This window comes from Desmodus rotundus, chromosome X (genome assembly GCF_022682495.2).
Source record: "Desmodus rotundus isolate HL8 chromosome X, HLdesRot8A.1, whole genome shotgun sequence".
Taxonomy (NCBI): domain Eukaryota; kingdom Metazoa; phylum Chordata; class Mammalia; order Chiroptera; family Phyllostomidae; genus Desmodus; species Desmodus rotundus.
The window spans coordinates 96,108,458-96,121,614 of record NC_071400.1 but is presented as its reverse complement, the minus strand read 5'-3'; the positions used below and the strand labels follow the sequence as shown (position 1 = coordinate 96,121,614).

General features: G+C 42.6%; 1 protein-coding gene across 3 annotated transcripts in view; it reads left to right on the top strand.

The window, feature by feature from the left end:
• The window catches only part of FRMPD4 (FERM and PDZ domain containing 4), a 332,589-nt gene that overhangs the window by 153,422 nt on the left and 166,010 nt on the right, over positions 1-13,157 (top strand). The window lies entirely within an intron of this gene.

Here is a 13,157-nt window from a genome sequence, read left to right as displayed (position 1 = left end):
ACGTTAATCTGTTCCAATTTAATGAAAACAAGGGGGGAGGAAAACATACCTGCTCCTCTGCATACGGTCCTTTCTGTGGGTAATGTCTCGTGGAGGGATTTGATTTTCTGGTGAGTGAAGGGCTTAAATTGACAGTCAATCAGAACTACCATAAAAACGAGATCAAAAGTAGGAGAGATGAGTCCCTTGTTTTCATCATAGTCACATGATACCAATTTCTGATTTACTTTTGTGGTAATGTATTAAAAAGTACCACTGTACTTTTTCCATTTCTTCATGACTAGGTCCGTTTTGTGTAGAGGACAGAGTAACAAATGACAAATTGGACCCAACCATTTAAAGGCCAAAGTAAAATGAGTGGAGATGTGAATGAGTGAATTTTGGTGAGTTAGTCAGAAATTCCATTTGCTAGAACTATCCACCACTCCCCACACACACATCATATTTGCCTTTGGGACATGTATGAATTTTACCTCACTTTATTTTCAGTAAACATGTAAATTTTTTGTCAGCAATAAATAAAGGGGCATCCAGTTCTGTCCAGTTCCGATGTGAAAATGCTACAAACAATTATGCTTTTAAAAAGGAAGTACATTTGAACTGAATACACAAAAAATGTGTCGGGCAGGCATGTAGTGAAAAGTAGCAGCGAAAGTGTATGAAATGGAGAGTTAACAAAGGAACGTGTAGGGGGTGTCGTAGCCCAAGTTCATGTTACCATCATTTGGACTGCCCTCCAATAAGAATTGAGCCTCCTGAGGCCTGAAGCTTATTGTGTTTGTGTGTATAGGCCCGATGGAGAATCAGGCTGATGGAAGTTCTTGCAGAAAGGAAACTGTCCGTTTGGGTAAAGTTACTTAACTTTCAGAACTACCTCCTCATGGTGTATATATGACTTGAGGTTTACAAGTGACAGATGAGCCCCAAAGGGTAATCGGAGAATATTCTGCCCACACATCACCCTCTCTGACTATGGGATCCCAAGCATGAGTCACCTTGACGCCCTGGACCAGGCAGGTATTTGCTTTTCTATTTCACTGACAGGCGTCTAGAAATTTCTAGAGGGACGTTTACACAGAATGAAATGTCCTAAATGCACTCCGTGATCTTACAGAGAAAGGGCCAACATAAATGTGTTTGATTCTGCTTATTTCACGCTATGTAAACAGCACAGGCGGGCTGCGAGCCTGACCGAAAGAAGTCCTCTGCCTGATGCACCCTGAGGAAAAACTGCAGCCGAGCTGTGGGCAGCGCGACAGTGTACCTGGATTCCTTAAGAAAATGTCGGTTTTCCAAGGGATTTTCTGAAAACATGGCTCTTTTCTATGTTAAAATTAAATTGAGTCATGTCTGTTCCTTGCAATGGCCTGGACATTCAATACAGTTTTTCAGACCTAAAATTTTGGTCACATGATAGAAATTAGAAAGGAGAGTTTGAATATTTGGAAGTAGCATAGATTTCGTTTTTGTTCCTTTTCTTTCTTTCTCTCTTTCTTTTCTCTTTCTCTGTCTTTCTTCGTTTGTTCTTCTTCCTTCCTTCCTTCCTTCCCTCCTTCCTTCCTTTTCTCTTTTAAAAAGTTATTTTGTGCAGTATTATCTCTCCAGGAAAAAGTCTTATTCCCAGAAGTACTGATTTTTCAAGGTAAGGTAGACTGGCTTTTGTAATTACCTTTTGGAAAGTAAGCAGAGGCAAATACTCAAGGTGACTAGTATTTGAAAGAAAACCTTAAAATTAGAATAATTAGGAGAAATAAAAAAATCTTTAAAGTGATTTCAAATACATTAACCACAGTTGTCTTATTACTGGATACCCCGTGGATACCCCGTGCAGAGAAATATCAAGTCCTCTACTATGTCCCCAATGTCTCACCTCTCATTGGGAGTGTATTCTCTTAGACAGTTATTAGGGAATAATGTGGGTACCGTGCACTTGGACAAAAACTAACAGCCATTTTACCTGGGACCAGCCAGTCCATCGTCTCTGAAATGGAAATGCTAATAATTTACCCTTTTTGTGCTGGTGGTGTTACTATCAGATGAAATGGCAAGTTTCGATCACTTTTGTAGGGAACCTGTGATCCAAGATACCAGTCTTACAAGTGTCGGATGCTATTGTTGTACTGTATACAAAGATAACATTGTTGGGAAATCCAATTCAGAGCCAATCACAATAGAACCACAATTAAAACCAGTGTGTCAGTAAAAAAAAAAAAAAAAGCCCTCCTTTCAGAATCAATTAATGACTAGTAAAAGTTATTATCTCTGAGCAGGTAGGATTCTCAGGCTGCCTTTCTGTTTAAACACAAGGTAACATGTATATATTCTTTATTTCTTTTTCCCTCATGTAATAACCATCTGACTAATGAGCAATATGCTGGTATTGCATAAACAATGGGTGAATTTATGATGATCCCTCGTTCTGGAGTACCTAAGATTCAGTCTTTGCCTGTGTATCACCCCATACATTAAATTCCATTGACATAGCGAATCATGAATTATCCATTAACGCTGTTGATTATCTATAATAACACTGTTGTTTCTCTTCCAGCAAAACAGATAGAATGGCCTGAAGTCTTTGTGGCTCGGCGCACACGCACTAAACATGAATTAATCATATTTGTGAATGATCATCAATATGTCATTTTAATTCTGTTGTTGTTACAATCATTTGGGGTTTTTCTGAGACCTGGTATGAGAAGTACAAGCTGCATTCATAGGCTGTCCCTTTCAGATGTCCCTGTGTGAAGCTGTTGAATGTATCTCGTGCATCTGACACATCAGATAGGTCTTTTTCCTCATCTCAGGCTTGAAGTATCTATAAACAAGGTCAGAAACTTAATTTTAGGCTTCTAAGCTCTTCATTGGTTACTCCTTTCATATGTGTGTTTATCCATCCGTCCATTCATTAAAGGAACACATGTTTTTTGGGCATGTAATGTCTTCTGCGAAATATTTTTGAACACTTTTCTCCTGTGCTTACCATTAAGGAAACTGCCATTCTCTGAATAGAGCACTCAAATCAGCACGTGGCCCTTCACATTCTCGTGGTACCTTCCCTTATTCCCTGGGCCGCCAGGTATTCCAGGCGCCGTGTGAACCCGACCTTCCTGGCGATGAGGGCAGGAGCATGGCAGCGGTGGCCTAGTCAGTGCCTGACTCGAAGCCAGTGTCTGTAATAAAACTACATTCCCCCTAAGGGAAGCTACTCAAGAATGAAGAAACAGAAGCCTGCTTTTAAGGAGCTTATAACTAATGGATCAAGGGGAAATACAAAGAGAAACTCAAAATTACAGTCACAGAAGACATCTGAAGTAAAACTAATAGAGTTTTAAAGAACGGTAGTCAAGGACGCAGGCTGGGTTATGTGGTCAAGTTCGGTTACTGGATGTTGGGACTCCTCAGAAAGGCCTTTGTAGAGAGGGGTGAGCCAGGTAGGGTTTGGAATCACCCGGGAGAAGGCACATTGGATTTGGCACTTCCTACGGCACAGATGAAAATTTAAGCAAAGTCAGAAGCACAAATGAGGTGCAAGTTTGCTAAGCAAGTACTTAGGCCAGGGAGCAAGGAGATTCTAGCAAGGTGAGTTTGCGGCTCTGGCTGCTGTACTTTCATCGAAAAGAACAGTACTGATCCTTCATTTCTAATCGCCCAAACCGTACCAGGTTGTAGACGGCAGTGTGCACAGCCGAAGACTGGGCACCGCTCTGCTTCTTGACTACCAAGGTCGTTCGCCCAGAAGGTTGGTGGAAAGCCACTGATCTTTGTAATTGGCGTTTATTATCTCATTTAATTCACCGACAAGCAAAAAACTAGGTAATTTTCATGATGTAGAAAGAAACTGAACTTTAATTACTCGTGAAGGCTCAGCACAGACTCAACCACACATCTGCCTGGCTCCCGAGTCCCCTCCGGCCAGAGTTCTGCATAGAGAACTATCCCCTCTCACTAGGGCAGGGTGCTGAGCGCTGGTGGCTGGATCTTTCTTTGTGGTGGGCGCTGTCCTGCATACTGTAGGAGGTTTAGCAGCATCTCTGGCCTGTACCTACTAGATGCCACCCGTACCTCCCCCGATTTCTGACGCCCAAGAATGGTTTCCACATTTGCGAAGTGTCCCCTGAGTCAGAGTGGGCACAGGAACAAGCCAAACCACCCCTAGTGGAGAATTACTGCTCTAGAGTACTATAAGCATTTTTAAAAATTATCATGTAGATTCTTCCTCTCTCCCACTGTTAGCTACGCTAAAAAGTGCAAAAGAGAACCTGGAAAACAGTGTGAATGGAAGTTAAAGCTAAGTTTGCACAATTCTAAATTCACAGAACAATCACCTACTTTTTTTGCTGTAATCTAAGGTTACAACTTGGATTACACACCGGGCAAAATGTGTGGCGTGAGGTGAGCATAGAGCCTGAGAACTTGAGTTGTGGAAGAGAGCCTTGCGCACACCTCTCCTGGGGTCCTGCATCCAATTTGAGATGCCGCGGCTCTAGCCATAAATTGTGTGAAAGTCTCTTCGTGCTGGGAGTGTGAGGAGAACTGCTGGGCACACGTCAGTCTGTGCAGCTGGGCAGTTTCCAGCTGTCTGTTTGAATGCAAAGACGAATTATGAATATGGATCGCTCCTGGAGAATAGGGACCATGTGTCAGACACAGCGGGGGTATTAAGAAGCATAACTCATAATTAGCAATAAGTGAATCGGTCACGCAATCATTTGTTGACAAATATACATCCAGTGCTTGCTACGTAGAAGCATAGTATCACGGTGGGTGTGTATACCTATTTACCATTATGGTTATGTAATTGTCCAGAAGAGGTTTTGATCTCATTTCTATGGTAATTGAAAAATCAGTTTGTGAAATATTTAAAGATTAAAACAAAATAACTTGCCCCAACTCTAGAAATTCCCACCAATGGAATCTAACCCAACTCCTGCTACATAGAATTTGCCAGATATAATGACGGAAGTGTACTGAAATCAGAAAGTCTGGCACAGCGATTCTGGTCACACCCAGATCACGCACACCAATGATGGGTGTGACCCTGGCAGCGGATGCAGTATGTGGCTTGGACCATAAAGTTTATAAGTTGTTAGAAGCAAATTTTTAATAGGAAAATAGCTCCTTAAACTTGTCACTTGAATGTGTTTCTTCGCCTCAGCATGGGGTAAATAGGACACGATCTTTCCACCTCTTCAGAACACAGACCTTGATAACGGGACTTTTATTTCTAAGCTTTGAGTCTGCTTTGGGCCGTATCTCAGAGCAATATAGAAAATAATGCTACGTGTGTTAGCGTCGGTTTCATCTACTTGGTTCCAACGTTCACAAAAGCTTTGGGGTGGGGCTCCCTGTGGCAGTATCATAACCACACAGAAGGCTGGCAGACGACATGCGCTTTAAAAGGACTTGCTTTTGCCCTGGCTGGTGTGGCTCAGTGGATTGAGCGCTGGCATGCCAACCAGAGGGTCACCCGTTCGATGCCTGAGCTGCTGTCCAGGTCCCCAGTAGGGGGCGTGCAAGAAGCAACCACACACTGATGTTTCTTTCCTTCTCTCCATCCCTTATTCTCTCAAAAAAATAAACGAAATCTTTAAAAAAGGGGGGGGGGCTTAATTTCATGTAGTTCTTTAGAGAACCTGCCCGTATGTAGTTATGCAGCTTTCGCATTTTTTAAAACCCGGGGTGGATTTCTTCTTTCTTCCTCTCTGTTAAAAATTGTGTGACAACTTTCCATATTTACACTTCCCCCTGTTTACTGTGGTTAAGAATTATCGCCCAACTATTATTTATAGCAGCCCAATGAATAATGGTTCTAGGAACTGATGTGTCTGCATAAGGGGGCCATTTTTTTTTATAGATTAAAAGCACCAAAAGGATCTTCAGGAACTTGTGGCGCTTGTTTTGTTTTTCCCAGCTCCATGATATGCACGAACGATGCATTTGCAATGCCTAGCAGCCCTTGGCAAGGTAGGGACAGGAGGCATGGGAAAGTATTCCCGGGGTGTTGGCTTCCTAGTGCCTTTGGCAACACTTGGCCAGGAGACACAGGGAGACCAGCCAACACTGTCTTGCCTCCTGGGGACATGTATTTAACGTTTAAGACAAAATGAGCTGAAGGTTATGTCCCTGGGCTGGTATGTCCATGGGCCAACATTGCCTGCTCAAAGGAAAAAGAAAGTCTGTAGTAAGCCAAGCTATCATTTGCAATGCAGGGAGCAGTCCAAGGTCAGTTGCTTGTTAAGGACCTCAAGCCCTAGAAACACAGGTGAAGGAGGTGTGGGGTGGGGGGCTGGCGGTAATCCTTTCTGTTAGTGTGTTAAGAAAGAAGTTAAAAAAAAGGCATAGACTCAGGATTTGATTCAGACAAGACTGGGTTGAAATGTTGGCTCCATATACTTCGTAGCTAGATAATTCTCTCGTAGTTTTCTTATCTGTGAAATGGGCATAGTAATAATGACTGTATAGGGTTGTTGAGATCATTAAATGTGAACATTGTTATGAAGTAGTTAAGGAAAATAAGATGAAGTCTGAATTCCTAAAGCTAATTCGGAAACTCCATTAGCTCGGTCACCTATATAACTTTTTCCATATCATTTGCCCAATTTATCACAATGGTGTGGGGGAGAAGAGTGCTGTGGCTGGTGGCTCTTTCAGATAAAAAGTTACCAAAAGTTATCCAGTCCTGACTGCTGTTACTCCGTGCCTTGGGAGTCGTCCAGCCAACCTTAAGGTCACCTGGTTTGCTCGCCAGGTCCCTGGCTTTGGACATGCGAGAGACAACAGGTTGATGTTTCTACTGCACATCAATGTTTGTCTCCCTCTCTTTCTCCCTCCCTTCCTCACTCTCTAAAAAAATAAATAAGTCTTCAAGAATAAAAATTATCAAACTGTACAAGAAATCTAAGTAAAATCATTAATAGTATAAGAGTGGAAAAAAATCAAACAGATGGGAAACTCTCCAAGGAACCAAAGACGGTATGTAACACAGAGGGCGAAATTGAAATGAAACGTAAAGGGAATGTGCTGCTGCTTTGTGCCTGTACAGCAAGAGACAGAAATTAGTCTGGAGATGATTCACCCTATTGTGCTGGGTAAGAATTAAGGCTGAGGCTCAAGGAAAGAATGGGAGAAGTAAGAAAGTGGACCTATTGTGATGTAAATGAGTGACAGTCCGCTCATTCTTTCAGACTAAAAACACAGCTATCTGCATCCTGTCTCCTGGGAAATGGGTCCCTCCTTTGCAGAGCCTGGGAGAGATTGATGAGGTAATGTCTGCAGAGTGGCTTCATCTCCTTGGGCAAGGCTCCCTTTGCAAGTGCACATTCTGATCTTCAAGACTGTAGGTTTGTGAAATGCTGCCAAAGAGAACAAGAGGACGCCTGCCAGAGCGAAACATCCTAGGGCAAGAGATGAAAAAGAAATGGAACGAAGGTTGAGATCTTTAAAAATAGGCAAAAAAGTCATTGCAAGAAGGAAATTAGAACAATTATATAAACAGAGCCTGGCCTCAAGGACACAGGGCCAAAATCCCATAAGCAGTAGGGCTGGCAGTGGGAAAGAACAAAAACACAACCCAACCTTTCAGAGGTAGAATGTCAAATGCTCCAGGGGTGATCAGAGAGCTCCCAGAACAGAAGCTTCAGGTAGGCCATACTAAAAAAGAAATGAAACAGGACAACGAAAATTTCCCAAAAGCCTTTGTAGTTTTGACTTCTCTATCTCCCAGAAAATATTTTTCAGTCATAAGATGCTGGGTATCCATGTGAGAAATGCATACAGAATGTAGCGGACTGTAAAGAGTAATTATGGATTTTATAGCTGATTAAAGAAGTTTATTATGGGGTTTTTTTGGGGGGGGGTATATGCACTGCTTCTTCCTTTTCATCTCACCCAGCTGTGCTCTAGACGAAGCTCCTCTCCGTTGGCTCCTTCTTTTCACTAGAAAGAGAGTGGCCCGTATGGGGTGGTCTCGTGCATCGTGAGCGATGGCTGGCACCCTTCCTGTGCATAAAGCAAATGATCTTCATGGTTTCAGGAGTGTGCATCGGAAATGTTAATCACAGCGGCGGAGCTAACAGTCAGCCAGCGAACGATGATGAATTGGACAACTGGATTTCCATTTAAGTTTTTTAAAAAGCCTAGGAACAAACGTATGTTTTGCAATGGAGGCTTTCATGGAATAAACTTAGCAGTTGATTAGTTGTGCACTAGCTTCCTGTGGTATCCGAGTAAATGAAGATTGAGTTTTGTGTGAGAAGCGCCTTCATGCAGAGAACAGGTGATTTGGGGTCTGCAGACATTGTTACAGAGGTAGATTGTCACCTCGGGTAATACCCAGTACCCTTGGGCCAGTCCTTGCTTGCTTCTTACTGTCCAGAGTAGGAAAGAGGAGAGGGCGTGTATCCTGCAAAGAGCCATTCCTGTGTACTGACTTCTGTGGGAGCTTCTCGGTGGTGTGGCAAGTGGAATATTTACCTTTAAAGGAGGTCGCTGGCCCTGCTGGAGTCAGCTCTCCTTCTGTCCCCACTGTCCCACCTGTACCTCAACCCCTGCTCTTAGCCTCTCCCCTCCTAGCAAGGTGGTTCCATATTTGTACCTGATGGAACAAGAGTCCAATGTAGTTGAATACTTCCTCTCCTATATCAGCCTTGCTTTGTCAAAACTCGTAAGCAAGTATGTATTTTTAGCTTACTACTTGTTGAATTTATGGAGACTATTAAGGTAATAGTGTTCACTCTGTCCTGTGAAAGATAACAAGGAAAGACTAAGACATTTTTTAAAGACGTAAAAATCTGATGAGGAGGAAGAGACTCATTTAACCACCCATGTTAGATATTTGCAGTGAATGAAACTGGAAGGCTGGTGGAAACAAGTTACTTTATACTCTGGCATAACAGTGGCCCCTGGAGGTAAGGTCACCACAACTCTTGTGTCTTAATTGTGAATGTAGTGCTTGTTTTCCTCCAGCAAACTTATGTGAGCGCCTCCAAGCGGCAGTTACGGGTATACTCCTGAACAAGGCTGCTAGTTCCCTGCTTAAAGATGCTAACAGGTCCAAGAACACATAATCCAGTCACCAAGCAAATGAACAGAATGGGGGATAGAAGGACATCTGAGCGAAACCCCAACCTTGTCTGAAGGGTCAAGGGCAGCACAATCCAGTAAAATTACAAAGTCAGCAAAATGGGTTATTTGAATGTTTCTGATAGACGTATTTTAAAAATAAAAAGAAATCTTGGACAAAGCCATAGGGGGACAGGATTGAGGGTGGGAGGTGGGGGTGTTTGGGGCCGGGGAAAGTGGTGGTAGGAAAATGGAGACAACTGTATTTGAAGAATAAAGAAAAAATAAAAAGAAATTGGTGAAATTAATAGTATATTTTGCTCAACCCAGTATATCCAAAATAGTATCATTTCAATATATAATTTATCTAAAATATCATTTCAATATGTAGTCAATGTATAAAAATTATTAACGAAACATTTTCTAGTTTTTCCTATTATGTCTTTAAAACTTGGTGCGCATTTCACACTTAAAGCACATTTCAAGTCAGAGTGGCCACATTTCCATCACCGAATACCAGCGTGTTCTGAGTACCACACCGTACTGGGCACAGCAGGTTGGGGAAAGTCCCTGGAAGGAGGCACCATTAAGCCAGAAGGTGAAGTCAGTTGACAGGATGAATGGAGATGGAGAGAGAGAAGGCTTCTGGGATGGGCCGCAAAATTGAAGCAGTCAAAGGCAGTGCAGGCAGTAGGTGCCTTCTTTGAAATACATGGAATTCACTGTTGCCTCTTGTGGTACAAGGGCTGCCATGTATCGGGTTGGGGAAGGTAGGCAGAGGAGCGGGTGGGAAGGAGTAAAGGTGAGTTCAGGTTTGGATGTGTGATATTTGAATTTCCTGTGTCAGACCATGTGAAGGGGCGAGATGGTAAGAACTACAGGAATTTAGAAACCTCCGTGTGGATGGGCTACCTTAGGGTACAGAGGATTTAGGAGGCAGGAGAAAACCAGAACTTTTAGGGATGGATATAGCCATCTGTCCTACCGGAGGTGGAGGTCACACTGTGTGGCAGTTCTCAGTTTTTGCCATTTGACACGGAGGAACACACATAGCCAAATTAATTATTGGAATGAAAAGTTAATATCCACCAATTTAGCCTGTATGTATCATTTGCACGACATTATCTTTAAACAAGTTAGGGTTTCTCATTATGCTAGAATGTCATTTGGATGCAGCAGGACAAACCTTTAATTGGAATATTTATATTCTAATCCTTTATGAAATCAAGATCCATTTTGTGTGGTTGAGGGAAATTTACAAATTTTAAGATGTTATTAGGGCAGAACACTGAAATGCATGATTTTTGATGTGTAATTTTTTGTTCCATGCCTAAACCAAGTCAATTAATTCTAAGCATCATAGTTATTAATCTTTTTATCTAAATTGTTTCAAAGTTTTTTCATCTTCCAAATTTATATATAAACTTGTGATACATAATTTGACTATGGGTAAGGTTTAAGGTTTTTGATTTAAGTAGTTGAAGCTATATTCATAAAGATGAAATTTGTTTTAAAGAGCCCCAGACTCACCAACATCTTGGGAACTCCTTTCTTCTATCAACTTAGGGACTAGTAGGACTGGTGTGGGCTTCCAGGGGTCGCGACTGCAGAAAGTGAGGAAGTTGTCCGACTGGTACGGTGACTGGAAATGAATGAAGTGCTGAGCCTAAGAACCTATAGATGGATAAATCTGCTCATTTGGGAAGGATTTGACTTGGTCTGTTTTCCAGAGGCAATGACCGAGGTGCATGTTTTTATTGAATTCTTAACATTTGATGAACATGAAGGAGGAAATTTGAAAGGAAAGAAAAAAATTAATTGCTTACAAAATGCAATTACTGCCCCTTCTCCCTGCTGCGTTGTCCTTGGAGTCCAGCTAAGATTGTAAAATACCAGATGCATGGGGCTGCCAGGCAGAAGGAGAAATACACAGGCCTTCAACCAGCAAGATGGTATCCGTGCCTCCGGGCCGTTTGCTTTGGAACTAGCTGAGACGGTGCTTCTTGTCTCTGCTAGGGCTTGGAAGTCAACATTCACCCAGGATCCTAGCACTGATACCAAGTATTTTATGGCTGTAATTCATTTGGGAACCTGTTGTCAAATCTCTGTCAGGCAAAATGAGTGTAAGAGCCTCATTTGTTTTGCTGCCAAAAGGATCTTTTCATCTCTGCTGATTTAGTTACAGGTATAAGCAGATGTTTGCTTATTGCTGTTGGTAATTTCACTGTTCTAAATATCGCGGCTTCAGTTGCGCCGATGAAAAATTCCGGAGTGCAGTTTTTTTTTCAAGTCTATTCATTCAGCTCCATCTTCAGGCACATCCCGATGCTGGTGGTCCACCACTTGGATGTAATAGTGCTTGGAACTTATAAAAGAACTAGGATAGGGGGTCACTTATAAATGGAGCCACCTGGAGTTTTGCAACTGTGTGGCTCTGGAGAGCTAGCCCGCACACTTGTGCACTCTCTGTCTCTCTCTCTGCCCCCCTTCCTCCCTCCTTTCCCCTTCCTTTAGAGCGGAGACACCATTACTGGAGGTAAGAGGCAGGCCCTTGTGAAGGAGGTAGCCCAAGAAATGGTTCTCACAGGGTATGTAATACTTCTGTAGGGATACCTGTTTATTCTCAAATTATTTTATCTGTGATAGTTTCCTGTCATCAGCTTTTGTACATGTGCCTTGTGAATGGGGGCCAGTTGATCATTTTGTGTTGTTAGAGAATTTCAACAAGTTCTAAGAGGCTATAGGCGCTCAACAAGTCCTGTGGGAGAGGAGTAGGGTTGGGGCTTCCAGGGAAGTGTCCCAGGGCTTCTAAACTCTGCTCTGCTGAAGAACTAAAGCCACAGCTAAAGATGGTGCCATGTGTCTTGTGCCCCTTGTCTTGAGCTGTGAATAGGATAGCGTGAGAATAGGGGCTAACCCCCCACCCTGCTCAGAGAAGAGAGTCCTTTGACTCCCGACCATAATGGCGGTTATCCACTGCTGTTGGAAGGAAATGAGTTACAGCTCCATTTAGTGGGTGGTCACCCCGCTCTTGTGTTACAAATCTGAGATGACCATGAACGTGAAGTGCCTCTATTGTTCAGCAGACATAGTTTATGGTGGTTTCTGTGTTCAGATGAGTTCTCAAGGACTCTGTAGCCTTGGCCTGGGTCTCCCAAGGTCAGTGTCAGGTGCAGAGTGGGTGCTGCCATCCCTCTTGGCAGATCCCTATCAGGCCCATGTTAGTGCCTCACAGACAACTGTCTAAGAGCTACAGGTTAAACCCAAGTGTGTTCCTTGGGCCACCAGCATCCTCATTCCCTGGGGGACTCACTAGAAAGAAAGGTGGCCCCACCTTAGCCAGACCCCAATTTGAAGCAGATGTTCAGCTAATTGTGATGTAAAAGTGTTTTAAAACTGGAGAAGCCTCGCTGTAAGGAGCACTTGTCATTTTGAAAGGCTCTTCCACACTTTCTAATGAATATATCATCTAGTTGATAAAATCTCCTTCCTGGAAATATTCATGGGTATAGTATATAGTAGTATTGTCACTTAGAGGAGATTTTTAGAGCTTGTCTAATAAAAACTTAGCTTGTCATACACGCTTTCAATGAAACTTTCCCACAATTTGTAAGCCTGCAGATGTTGTTCATAAACATCTTCCTTGGTGTGGAAATCATTAGTCCACAGTGTAGAAATATCAGGAGCTTATTGTCTTCCTCCTTCTTTTAGCTCATTTCTTGTCTGTGACACATCTTGTGGAAATAAGTGATAGCTTTTCGTCCTATTTAGAAAACGATCACGTTTGGACATAAAAAGGTAGCAGAGATTCCTTGTGTCCACTACCGGAGCTAGGACAACTGATTTCTGGACCTTTCTCTGTGTTCAGTGATAACATGCCTATCGTGGGAGCAGACCAAATGAGAAATACGAATGAACTCTCACTGGAAGCTGGGGAAGATGGACAAAAACTGAGCAGCCTTAACGGTGTTGCTAATGCCACCATTTATTTTGCTACAGTTTGTATTAAACTTTTCATGATACATGTGATTGTTCTCAAAATTGTTAGGGAAATATGAGGACAGAATAGGAAACTGAAAATCAGCAAAGAAGGGAGG